Genomic DNA, 12,588 nt, shown 5'->3' with positions numbered 1-12,588 from the left:
CTTAGTAACCTACTGAATATGAGCGATAATGGAGAGAAATGAATGAGAGACAACGTACAGTTTCCTAAATTGGTTAATTGGATAGTTGTGATATTATTGAATGGCAATTAATTTAGTTTTGGACTTATCATATTTGAAATACATTGAACATTCAAGAATTTGAAAATATTAGTCCACAGTTTGGAACCGTAGTATTGACAATCTTTAACATAGGCAGCACTAAAACTCCAAATATACATGCAGAAAGATGAACTAGTAAAAAAAGGAAGAAAAAAAAAAGGTAAGTGTTTTAATGGAAGTCAAGGAAATAGGCTTCCAAGATTTAACAGGAAGGCAGCTGGGTTATATGATTTTGAAATCAAAGAGAAAAGGAAGTGAAAATATGTTAGAAGTTTAGATACTAGATAGTTACTGATATCCTTGACAGGGAGGTTTCTTTCAAATGGTAGAGAGAATTTCAAGGGTTAAATAATGAATTTGTGGTTTAAAAAATCTAGAACGTTTTGTTTAACAATATATTTTTAGAATAAAAAATAAATAAATCCTGGGCACCATAGTGAGACCCCCATCTCAACATAACAAACTGAAAAGAAATAGCTGGGCCTGTTGACTCTTGCTGGTAGTCCCAGCTACTGGGGGTAGGGAGGACAATGAGGTGGGAGGATCCCTTGAGACTGGGAGGTGGATGGTAACTTAAAAAATAGGTTGGTAAAAGGAAAGGATTATTTAAAACATAACTTACAAGGCAGTATTCTTATAATGTAGAAAATAGATTCACTATTTTAGTCCTAGTTTAGTCTAATATGATTTATTTCTTTTATTAAGTAGATGAATTTAATGTGATTTGAATTATGCACTGTTTAAGAATTTGTACATTTATTGCATACTTATTTAGGGTATGTTAATGTTATTGATTATAGCAATCTTAAATATTTATTTTTAACTACTTAATATATAATAACTTAGAAAATTATACTTATGGGATAGGTCCTGAATTTTATAAATGTTTGCTTAAAAAAGCACAATATAAATAAATCAATTCGTTTGAAAGGTAAAGGTTTGAAATAGACTAAGATTGAAACTGTCACAAGTGCCAAGAACATAAAATTTATTTTAGAATCATTGTAGGTATTAAACATTGTTTAATATGTTGAAAAATATATTTAAATAAAAAGGAGAGGTAAAAAAGATAAAACTAAGAGAAGATATTATATTTAACCTCTGTAAAGGACACTAGGAGACAAATATCTCGCTTTATTTTATCAATTTTTAGTTGATTCTGGAATCCTAATCAATAAGCTCGCAAAAAAAGAAAGTAATAGAAACTCTGCAATACAAAACGTATTTGCAATGCTCTGAAGAATAACTGAAATATTCGTAAAACAGTATGTCTTCAAATAACTTGGAGGTCCTCCCCAAAGTGTGGCAAATTGGTGTACAAGTTATGAGCTACCAGTGTCCCTGGGTACTGACTGCTTCAGCATTTGAGACACTGGCCCCTTAGGCTGGCTGCTTTTAGACTCGAGAAGTCTAGTTTAACCTAATATTTCTGCAAAACATTATACTTTGTGTGTATCATGATGTAAAAAGTTTGTGAATCATTGCTTTAATCACTAAAGTTTTTGATAAGTACTATCAGTTCAATACGTTTTTCCCCTGAAAACAAAGGAATGAAAATGAAATGTCAGCTACTTTACTATATTTTTTCTTACAATGAAACCATGCATGATCATGATGGCAAATGTATACAAACAATCATAGAACACAAAGAAAATCACCCATTACTCCTCAGTTTAAACGTATGTGTTGTAAACATTTTGAGACATTTTGTTCAAGAGGTGTGCGTGTATGTGTGTGTGTGTGTGCGTGTTTAAAAAATAAACATCTCTATATTTGTTGAATTAATTCATGCTTATGGTGAAAAGTTAAAATAAAGGTATAGAAAATTTGGAATTTAAATTTGGATTCTAAAGTTTGTATTATAATAGTACCAGTACTAAAGAGGGTGAAAACAGTGTACCATTGAAGGAAAAGGGTTTTGTGAAATGCCCATGAAATGGCGATTGTGTCGAAGCTTCATTCTTTTCAGGAGCAGCACAAACTGTATGGCTCAAAGAAAATCATTTAATTTAGGCTGCCATTTAAATAATAAAATTTATATAAAAAACTGTTATAGCAGGTATTCTTTTTTTGGCATTTTCCTTTTAATTATATCAGAGATACAGGTTACATCATTATAGAATCATAGTCTGCAAAACTGTACTATTAACTATTATATTCAGGAATAGTTTTTGAAAATTAACTTTCATCAGTGAATGTATTTATGTCCAGCAAAAGAATAGGTTTATTTCCATATGACTGTTGTTAGTCTAATATCTTTATTACATATACACATTTCAGGAGTTGTTTGTGTGCATAGGCATGTCTTCTAGTCTCTTGGGAAAATACTCAATGTAAGTTATTAGTTCCCGTGCCCTACTTGTATATATACTTTTCATTTTTCTGTCATCTAATGAATCCTCTGAAGATGGCATTTGGTTTGATATTAACGTATTTCATGGTATCTTAATTTTAGTAAATCTGATTGACATTTGGATTTTTTTATAATGGAAATAGCATTTTTATGTTTTTATAAAGGAAAATTAGGCATGTGTTTCATAAGATGATAGCAGGTGGATTATTCTTTCTTAAGAATTTTTGATTTTGCAACAGTTCAGGTTACAATATTACTCCAAATATATTGTTTCTTCTTTGTTTGTTAATTCTTTAAGTATGCAGAATTAAGTTGATTGAATTCTTCAGTTAATGATACACTATGTTCATGGGTTAATGTAAGACCCTTATTTGGCGTCATTTTTTATTAGTATTATTGTATTTCTCATCAATAATGTTATCAATATGAAGATAAGGCCGCTGTTATATATATGCTGTGACCTAGGCATACCTAATTAAGTGAATCAATAAACTCATACCACTCCAGAAGAAAGAGGTTAAATAACATCATATGATTTACTTTACGAGAAATAAGTTAAGTGTATATGACAAATCACTAAGGTACAGAAAAACTTTAATCAGTCTTATGCTACACAAAACTATAAAATAGATTATAAATAGATATGAAAAAATGTTACTGAGAATTAAATACTTATATGAAGCATTTTTATTTTTCATTTTACTGCCTTTTCCTTCTTAAATCCAGAATTCAAAATTGAATACACTAGGAATAAAGAAATTTTCTCCACATTACTGTGCCTTAAACTGATATTCCAACATAATCATACACACCCATACACACATGTTCATAGTTAAAAACTCTAAGATGAAAGGCTATACCAAAACTTTAATCTGTAAGTCTATTTGTGCACAAAAGTAAAGAGGAACATACACATGTGTGTATCAAAAATTCTTGCTGTATATATGCTTGGAGTGAGAGTGAGTGAGACATTTATATTAACACAAGCCAGACAGTGGGTGATGAGGAAAATAGATAAATCAATGAAGAATCCTAGATATCCAGCTTGATTAACTGAATAAATAATGTTTTCATGAAGAAAGACAAATTTCATGTTGTACTGGAAAATGGATTCTATTTTGGAATTAAGTTTGACCTGCACGTGAAACATTAATGGCACCCTGTAGGCAACTGGCTAAATTAATTAAAAGTTCAGGGAGAGATCTTGATTAGAGATAAATATTTGGAAATTACCTGCATGTAAATGTATTTAAAACCATGGACATAAATGACTCATTTAGTGAGAAGCATTATTTAAAGAAATAGGGGTACAATGGGTCAGTAATTTCAGAGAGTAGGAGTATAGATGGATAAATGTGTCTAATCTTATTCTCCCTGGATAGGAGAAAAACAAACATTTGATGCAATCATTACAACTAAGCAGTAGTATTGAATCTACCTGATAGAAATTTAAAATAAATTCAATACTTTAGGTTGGGTAATTAAAAAAAAAAAAAAAACACAAAAACAAAAAAACAAACAAAAAAAACCTACAGTTGATTAGATACAGAAGGGAGAAAATTGATATTTGAATTGAAACATTATTATTATTTTGTTAGATAAGTAAGATGAAATAACACAGAGAAAAGGACATTGATATTAAAGCTGATTGTAAAGAGGTGTTTAAAACTGTAATCATGTGATCTCAGATGAGCAACAACAGAAGTTAAAACATTGTGCAGGTCTATAGATTAGAATGTTAATGAGATTGAAGAATTTGTTGAGGGATATATTTGAATAAATGAGCCAGAGAAAGAGAAGTGGAGTTTAAATAGTGAGATGCTTGTTAACAGGACTAAATGTAGCATAGTTGCTAGTGTAGGATGTATCCGTGGAATTGGGTTACAAAGGTTCAATGCGTGTAAATGAGGGCTATGTGTTTGAGGAGAAAGAAAGATGCAAATGACCTATACTTCTGCTGTGAAAATAATTAAGAGGCAGAAATGAAAATTAATTTAAAAAATTAAATTTTATTCCATTCAGTTAAGTTGACCTGTATCTATTTAGTAACTGAAGCACCAAAAACTCAAAATAATTGTTTAATCCATTCTTCCTTTGGAATATATCCCATCTTCACCAAATTCTTTAGGCACTACCTACATAAAATCTGGATTCTAATCATTTATTGCCACTTCTACTGCTACTGCTTCCACCAGTGCCGTTCAGTAAATAATTCTTTCAGAAGCAATCGCACTTATATTTTCAAAATCCAACCAATAGATTTTTCTTCTTAAAACTTATCTGTATCCTACTCTGCATAGGAATCAAAGTAATTACAAAGGTCATTACCCCTTTCTTCATCTCCAGTTGCTCTCTCCCTAACCACCGCCACAGAAGACTGGCTCCTGGCTATTCCCAAATATCACCAGGCACATTCTTGCCTCATGAGATGTTAATTTGCTAATTTCTCATTCTGGTACTCTGAATTGCCTAAATCTGCTGGATTCATGCTCTCATGTCATTTCAGTATTCACTTAAATATCACCTTCTCAGTTAAATTTTGTCCACTTAACTTAAAACTGAAACATACAGTCTCTACTGCTATTCTTTTTCTCTGCTTTATTTTTCTTCAGAGCAATTAAACAGAATTAATAAATTCAATAATATTTTATTATATGTTAGTTCACTTACATATAATAAAGTTAACTGTTATATTAAAGTATTAATAGAATTAATAAATTAAATATTTTATTTTATACTCAAAATTAGTATAAAATAAAACATTATTTAATAAATTAATTATATTTACTATCTTTTTATCCACACTAGAATCTACGTTCAAGAAGGGAATTGCTTTTTAATTAAAATTTTAATATTTCCTTTACTACTTTTCACCAGAATTTAGAATGTCATCATAAAATTGGATTTCAATATGGATTTATTATATTAATGGATGGATAGTTTTATTGAGGAATACCAGATGTATGTAAGTTTAGCATACTTTCTAATAAGTATTGTATTTATATTTATTAATGACATTTGTTTTCATATCTTGAGCATTGAAAATAAAAATTGCCCAATACCTTAATTAATTAACAAGGGAGACATTTTTGTAAAAAAGTAATTATCTTTTCCCTTTGATTTTCATAAAATAGATAGATGGTGATAACTTGAACTACACTGGTTTTCAATTCTGACCTTAACATTTCAAAAAATATTTTTTAAAGCTTAGTTGTCTGAAAATATTCTGCTAAAATATTTGTATAGCTATGCAAATATCAACATGTCAAGCTTTAGAAGTCTTAAGTAAATCTAACAAGTGATGCCTACTTTTATCAGTTGTGATTTGGGTGTTTTAGTACACCATGAAATTACTCAAAGCAAATCGGAAGCCAATTTTATTCTGACAAATGAACTTTTTTCAATTAATATTTTGAGTAAATGATGTATGTCTCAGAAAATTCCCAAAATGCCATGAATGAATGCACATGCTCATGGCTTACATTCAGTTGGCATTTCTCTTGGAAACCACATCTTAATTTCATAATCAAGGTCTCCCACAGAAGATTCCTCTCACATTGGATACATGCCTGATTTATCTAGATGCAAGCCAACTAATTGCTGAGACAACAGATGGGTCTATTCAATCGATGTGCATATCTGCCAAATAAGGCTAAAAATGTCTCAAACTAAAATAAAATATCCCCCCAAATCAGTGCTTGATCAAATTGAGCATACAAATATATAGAATTTGTATTCTTATTTTCATCTTTCTCAATGATAGGAAATTAGAAAAAGAAAACTATCTGAGTTGGGATAAAATTCTGCAAAAATCCCACTATGATGAAGAATATTAAAGATCTACCTATTGAAAATAAATTAACCTAAGTCATCAATGCCAATAGTAATTAAATAACTGTCAGGCTAGCTAACAGTTGTTTTATGGTTTTGTTTGTAATTTAAACTCTTATGGAGGTATGATGGCCAATGAATAGATCATAGTGGTCCTAATAGTATCTGACTCTTAATAATGTTGTTGCTGCTTTTTATTTTTGGAGACTCTTAACATCTTATAAAAAACCTGGATAATATCTTATCAAAATGCTACCACTCTCCAATTTGTGTATTTGTTCATGAACTCTTAAGTGGGTAAAGAGGTCTGTGACATTCATTCAATTGTCCTTGAATCTCAATCAGGAACCATTAGTTATCCACTAGAGCCCCAAATTCACAAAGATGAATTCTGTGGTATATTCTTGGGGTTCAATCTTCATTTCTTGATGATGACCACAGTTAGTTTCAGTGGGGCAGTTCTCTAAATTTGTCCAGGCTTCTTCACATTAGCAGACTGGGTTTGTAATCAGGAAAGATCTAAAAAATCTAACAAACAACCTAAAAATCCCTAAAAACTCATCTATGTTTATTGTTGAATCATCAGGAGTCAGGTTTTAATACCTGTTATAATTTATGTCAATTATACATGGATAGCTATGAACTCTTTGCTCTATACCCCCTTTGCAAAAAAAAAAAAAAAAAAAAAAAAAAATGCTAATTTGTGTTAATTTCTGTGCAATCAGAATCAACACCTCATAGTGCTACACGGAACATGGATTCATTACAATCCATAAACATATTCAGAGTTATCTGCTTACTACTGGCTAAGTATTTATAATATATGCGTTATGGCTTATATGGATTGTCGAAAACAAACACAAATAACTACTTAATTGTTATTATAAGTCATACCAGTATTTGATGATGAATAATAACTGCAAATATTTGTACTTTTTACAAATATAATATTTTACAGTTTTCTGTTTGTCACTGCCTATTGTTTTTATTTGTTATTGGCCACCCTTAAAAAGGTAAATTGTTGAATAACTATGACACAATAGTTTATTTCCTATTCATATTTCTGCTTATTCATAAATTTTACTAGAGGAAAACCTTATTGCTTCATAAAAACAGAAAATAAATGAGATACTAAGAAAATAATGTGTTTACAACAGATTTTAAATTAAAAAATGTTTTATACAAAGTAAGTATAATTGAACTATATGAATTCTTCAGTTACTGACAGAGATACAGTTACATTCTTGCCCATGTTTCTTAATTTAAGGGAACAGTGATTTACTTTAATTGGAATCTATTTCTTCAATGTTTCTTTGTTGGTGTATCAAGAATCATAGCAGGTATGACTGTAGATGCATAATGGGAAAAACTCTTTCTAATAGACTCCAGTCTTAATGCTGAATTAAATAATTGCAAATACTTTCTTTCTTTTTATTATTATTATTATACTTTAAGTTCTAGGGTACAAGATTTGTTACATATGTATACATGTGCCATGTTGGTGTGCTACACCCATTAACTGGTCATTTACATTAGGCATATCTGCTAATGCTATCCCTCCCCCATTCCCCCTCCCCACAATAGGCTCTCGTGTGTGATCTTCCCCTTCCTGTGTCCAAATGTTCTCATTGTTCAATTCCCACCTATGAGTGAGAACATGCGGTGTTTGGTTTTCTGTTCTTGCGATAGTTTGCTGAGAATAATGGTTTCCAGCTGCATCCATGTCCCTACAAAGGACACGAACTCATCCTTTTTTATGGCTGCATAGTATTCCATGGTGTACATGTGTCACATTTTCTTAATCCAGTCTGTCACTGATGGACATTTGGGTTGATTTCAAGTCTGCTATTGTGAATAGTGTTGCAATAAACATACGTGTTCATGTGTCTTTATAGCAGCATGATTTATAATCCTTTGGGTATATACCCAGTAATGGGATGTCTGGGTCAAATGGTATTTCTAGTTCTAGATCCTTGAGGAATCGCCACACTCTTTTCCACAATGGTTGAACTAGTTTACAGTCCCACCAACAGTGTAAAAGTGTTCCTATTTCTCCACATCCTCTCCAGCACCTGTTGTTTCCTGATTTTTTAATGATTGCCATTCTAACTGGTGTGAGATGGTATCTCATGGTGGTTTACATAAACTATATGTGTAATTTTTTTTTTTTTTTTAATTTCCCTACCCTCTCACTACTGCCATCAGGTATATATAATCTTTTATCAAGACTGGTCGGCATTTTGATGTATTGTAAAAAAACACTTTCAATAATTTTATGGATATTAAAAATAGTTTTGAATTTTTATTTTCAGATAAATGGCAATGCTTAGAAGACTTGCTCCTTGGATCCTAGGTACACTCTTTCAGAGCTATGATAACAACAACAATAATAATAGCTAAAATTTGTTCAGCACTTCGTGTGTGTCAGGAACTGTGCTAAATACTACTGATATATGAGAAGTTAATATTTGTAGGTATGAAGTGAGGTTTTTGCCAAACAGCTACCTTATTTTAATCATCCAGAATTCTAGGGGAAGAATAATGCACTAAAAATCAGATAAGGTATTTTTGCATTTCAAAAACTTACTTTTGTGTTTTGTTATTTCAGGTTTGTTGCTGTTGTTCTTAATCTACTGTAGAAGGGCACAGGACATTAATTTTTTGCCTTTAGCAACAGGTTATGAAGAGTGGATGTAAAGAAAACATCTCATTTTTCCTTCAAATTAGATATATTAAAGGGATTAAGGGAAGAAGAACTAACAAACACATTGAGTGAGTGTAAGAAAGAACTCCACTTTTGGCCGGGCGCGGTGGCTCAACCCTGTAATCCCAGCACTTTGGGAGGCCGAGGCGGGCGGATCACAAGGTCAGGAGATCGAGACCACAGTGAAACCCCGTCTCTACTAAAAATACAAAAAAAAATTAGCCGGGCGCGGTGGCGGGCGCCTGTAGTCCTAGCTACTCGGGAGGCTGAGGCAGGAGAATGGCGTGAACCCGGGAGGCGGAGCTTGCAGTGAGCCGAGATCGCGCCACTGCACTCCAGCCTGGGCAACAGCGTGAGACTCCGTCTCAAAAAAAAAAAAAAAAAAAAAAAAAAAAAAAGAACTCCACTTTAAAGTAAAATATTTTGCAATTTGAGTTTTCTTTCTTCCTTTAAAGTTACAGTCTTCAGCTAAGCCTCAAGTGCCTCCATAACACAATATCTAGAGTTTACATTTTTTATTTATCCTCAATTTCTTCCATTTTTTTGTAGTTGTGGTGGTGATACAAGAACCTCAGTTTGAATTTCATTTTTGTTCTAGATTCATCATGAAATGTATGAAAGTTGACTTTAATGGGAAATTCTCATCTGAGACCATATGGAAAGAAATACACTGCAGATTTTCACCCTGGTTATAAATGCAGTATCTCCTGTTTGACTCTAGATGGCCTTCATGTGTCCACTCTTGTCTAAGGAAAATAGAGCCTAGGACCTGGGTGATTTATACCATATGCCTTGTGGAAGTTTGTAATATAGCCATAAAAATCTTTATTAATTTTAAATATTACCTATATATTTATTTCTATGAAATAAACCCACAAATATTTTAAATACTTTAATTAAACTTATAGGCTAGAAAGAATGAAAGGTGGAGATGAGGAAAAAAAAAACAACAATCCCATTAACAACTAGTGAACTCTTTCAGTTTGTCTGTAAAAATCACATGGAAATACAGGACTGTGTCATGAAACAATTTTGTTAGATACATTCATGAGTTATTTATACTTATGTGGATATGACTTATGAAATAGAAATCATGAAATATTAAATGAATGATTTAAAAGTATTAATATTAAGTTCTTTCTATTATTATCAGTAAGTATAAACATGAACATGTTTGAGATACTTTCTAGCATATATTAAAATATGCTAGAATGATTAAGAACATAGGCTTTGGAATAAAGCATTTCTAGATTAAAATGTGCATCTCAAACTCTGTTCAATTTCTAGCCTTTGTAAACCACATTTACTTCTTAAAAAAGCCTAAGTTTCTTGTTGAAGGCTACTATATAATTTTTTTTTAATTAATTTATTATTATTATACTTTAAGTTGTAGGGTACATGTGCATAACATGCAGGTTTGTTACATATGTATACTTGTGCCTTGTTGGTGTGCTGCACCCATCAACTCGTCATTTACATCAGGTATAACTCCCAATGCAATCCCTCCCCCCTATATAATTTTTTTAAATTAGCAAAAGCTAGTTTAAACTTAGAGTTTCAATACATGGTTGTTATGTTATCATTTAATAAGAGGTGAGACAAATTATGCATAAAAATATTAAAATTAAAATTTGAACTACCATATGATCCAATCATCCCACTTCTGTGTATAAAGCTAAAAAAAAAAATCAAGGTATCAAAGAGATATCTGCACCTCCATGTTTATTACAATATTATTCACAATAACCAAGAATGGAAACAACCTAGGCATCTGCCCATAGATAAACTGAGAATGAAAATGTGTATATATACATAATAAGATAATTTTTATCCATAGAAATAAAAAAAACGTCATTTGTGGTAACATGCATGATCCCGGAGGACATCATGCTAAGTGAAATAAGCCAGATGTAAAAAGACAAATACAGTGTGATATCACTTATGTGTAGGATCTAAAAATGTTAAACTCATAGAAACAGAGAGTAGAACAATGATTGTCAGAAACTGGGGCATGAGGAAAATGGGGAGATGATGGTCAAAGGGTGTAAACTTACAGTTGTAAGATGTCTACATTTTGGAGATCTAGTGGACAAATGGTCACAATCATAATACTGTATTATTTACTTGAAATTTACTAAGAAGGTAGATCTTGTCTTCTTACAACACACACGTGCAAAGAGTAATTGCAATGTTGAATATGTTGGTTATTTCAATTGTAATAATAGTTATACCAAGCATAAGTATATAAAATCATCCTGTTGTACATCTTGAGTATATACAATTTTTGTCAATTACACCTTAATATAACCAGATCTAAACAAAAGGATGTCAAAGAGTCACAAGCTTTTAGGATAAACTAACTTTTAAAAATAAAAATAAATAGAATTTGTCTAAGTTTATTAGAATATCTGCAATTGTGAAATTTAAGAGAGAGGGTAACAAGAAATAAGTCTGCATAAACAAAAATAATTCAATGCATTTGAAGGACATAAAAGTCCTGAGTAAGTTAAGAGTGATCCACAGGTATAGGATAGTGCCTGCTTCGTGGTACACTTTTTCTAAATCTTGAAATGCAGCAATAAATAAAAGTTATATTCTAATGAAGACAGCCAGGAACAAAAAGTGAACAAATAAACACATTTGAAGTCACAGAAACTACAAGTAGTAAGTATAGAGGTGCAATTAGAAAAAGGGTTATGGGGAATAATATTATTTTACATTGATTAGGCAGAAAAGATAGTGTCATAAGTTGGTATTTAAGGAAACACTGGAAAAAGTGAGGGGACTGTCCACATGTTGGTGAGGAAAAAATATTTCCACTAAAGTAAATTGATTGGTCATTTTGAGGAAATGCAAGAAAACGAAACCAACTAAAGCAGTGTTAACAAATGGAAGTGTGATGAAAGACAAAAAATCATTGTTAGCATACAAATGGGGTATTAATTATGGCCAATTAGGCCATGGCAAATCTCTGCATGAGATGAAAAGCCATAACATGTCTTGAGTGGAAGAACTGTATACTTTTACTTAGGTTTTCAATATATCTTAATGGCTGCTTATTGAGATGGGCTTATGTAGAGCACATGGAAGCAGACAGAGCCATTCTAAGCCTCTTGTGGTCTACGGATATGGTGACCTAAATTAGAGTTTGATAAGAAAGGGATAAAAACAATCATAAGGTTATAACTGTATTTAAAAGTAGAACATTGAAGATTTTCTGAATATTTTGAGATGTGAAAACAAGAGAAAAAGATGAATGCATTTATTTGGTCTAAACAAGTGAAATTATAAAGTTATCATTATTTGATATGAAAAAGATGGATAGCAGAGGAAATTTGATAATACTAGTGGGAGAAAATAGAATTTGGTTTGTAATAAGTTAAATGTATAGACATTCAAGTGAATAAGCAAAGTTAAGAGTTGTATATGAACATCTGAGTCTCAGGAAAGAAGATGAGGCTAGAAATAAAAAGATTAAAATCTTTATGTGTATACAACATATAAAGCTATTAGAACAATGTATTTTCAAACCTTTTGGTTACCAATTGCAAAACTTGAAGTTAGTATAGAAGCATGATCA

The sequence above is a fragment of the Macaca thibetana genome, chromosome 5 (genome assembly GCF_024542745.1).
Source record: "Macaca thibetana thibetana isolate TM-01 chromosome 5, ASM2454274v1, whole genome shotgun sequence".
Lineage (NCBI taxonomy): Eukaryota > Metazoa > Chordata > Mammalia > Primates > Cercopithecidae > Macaca > Macaca thibetana.
Note: the sequence above shows the minus strand (reverse complement) of the source record.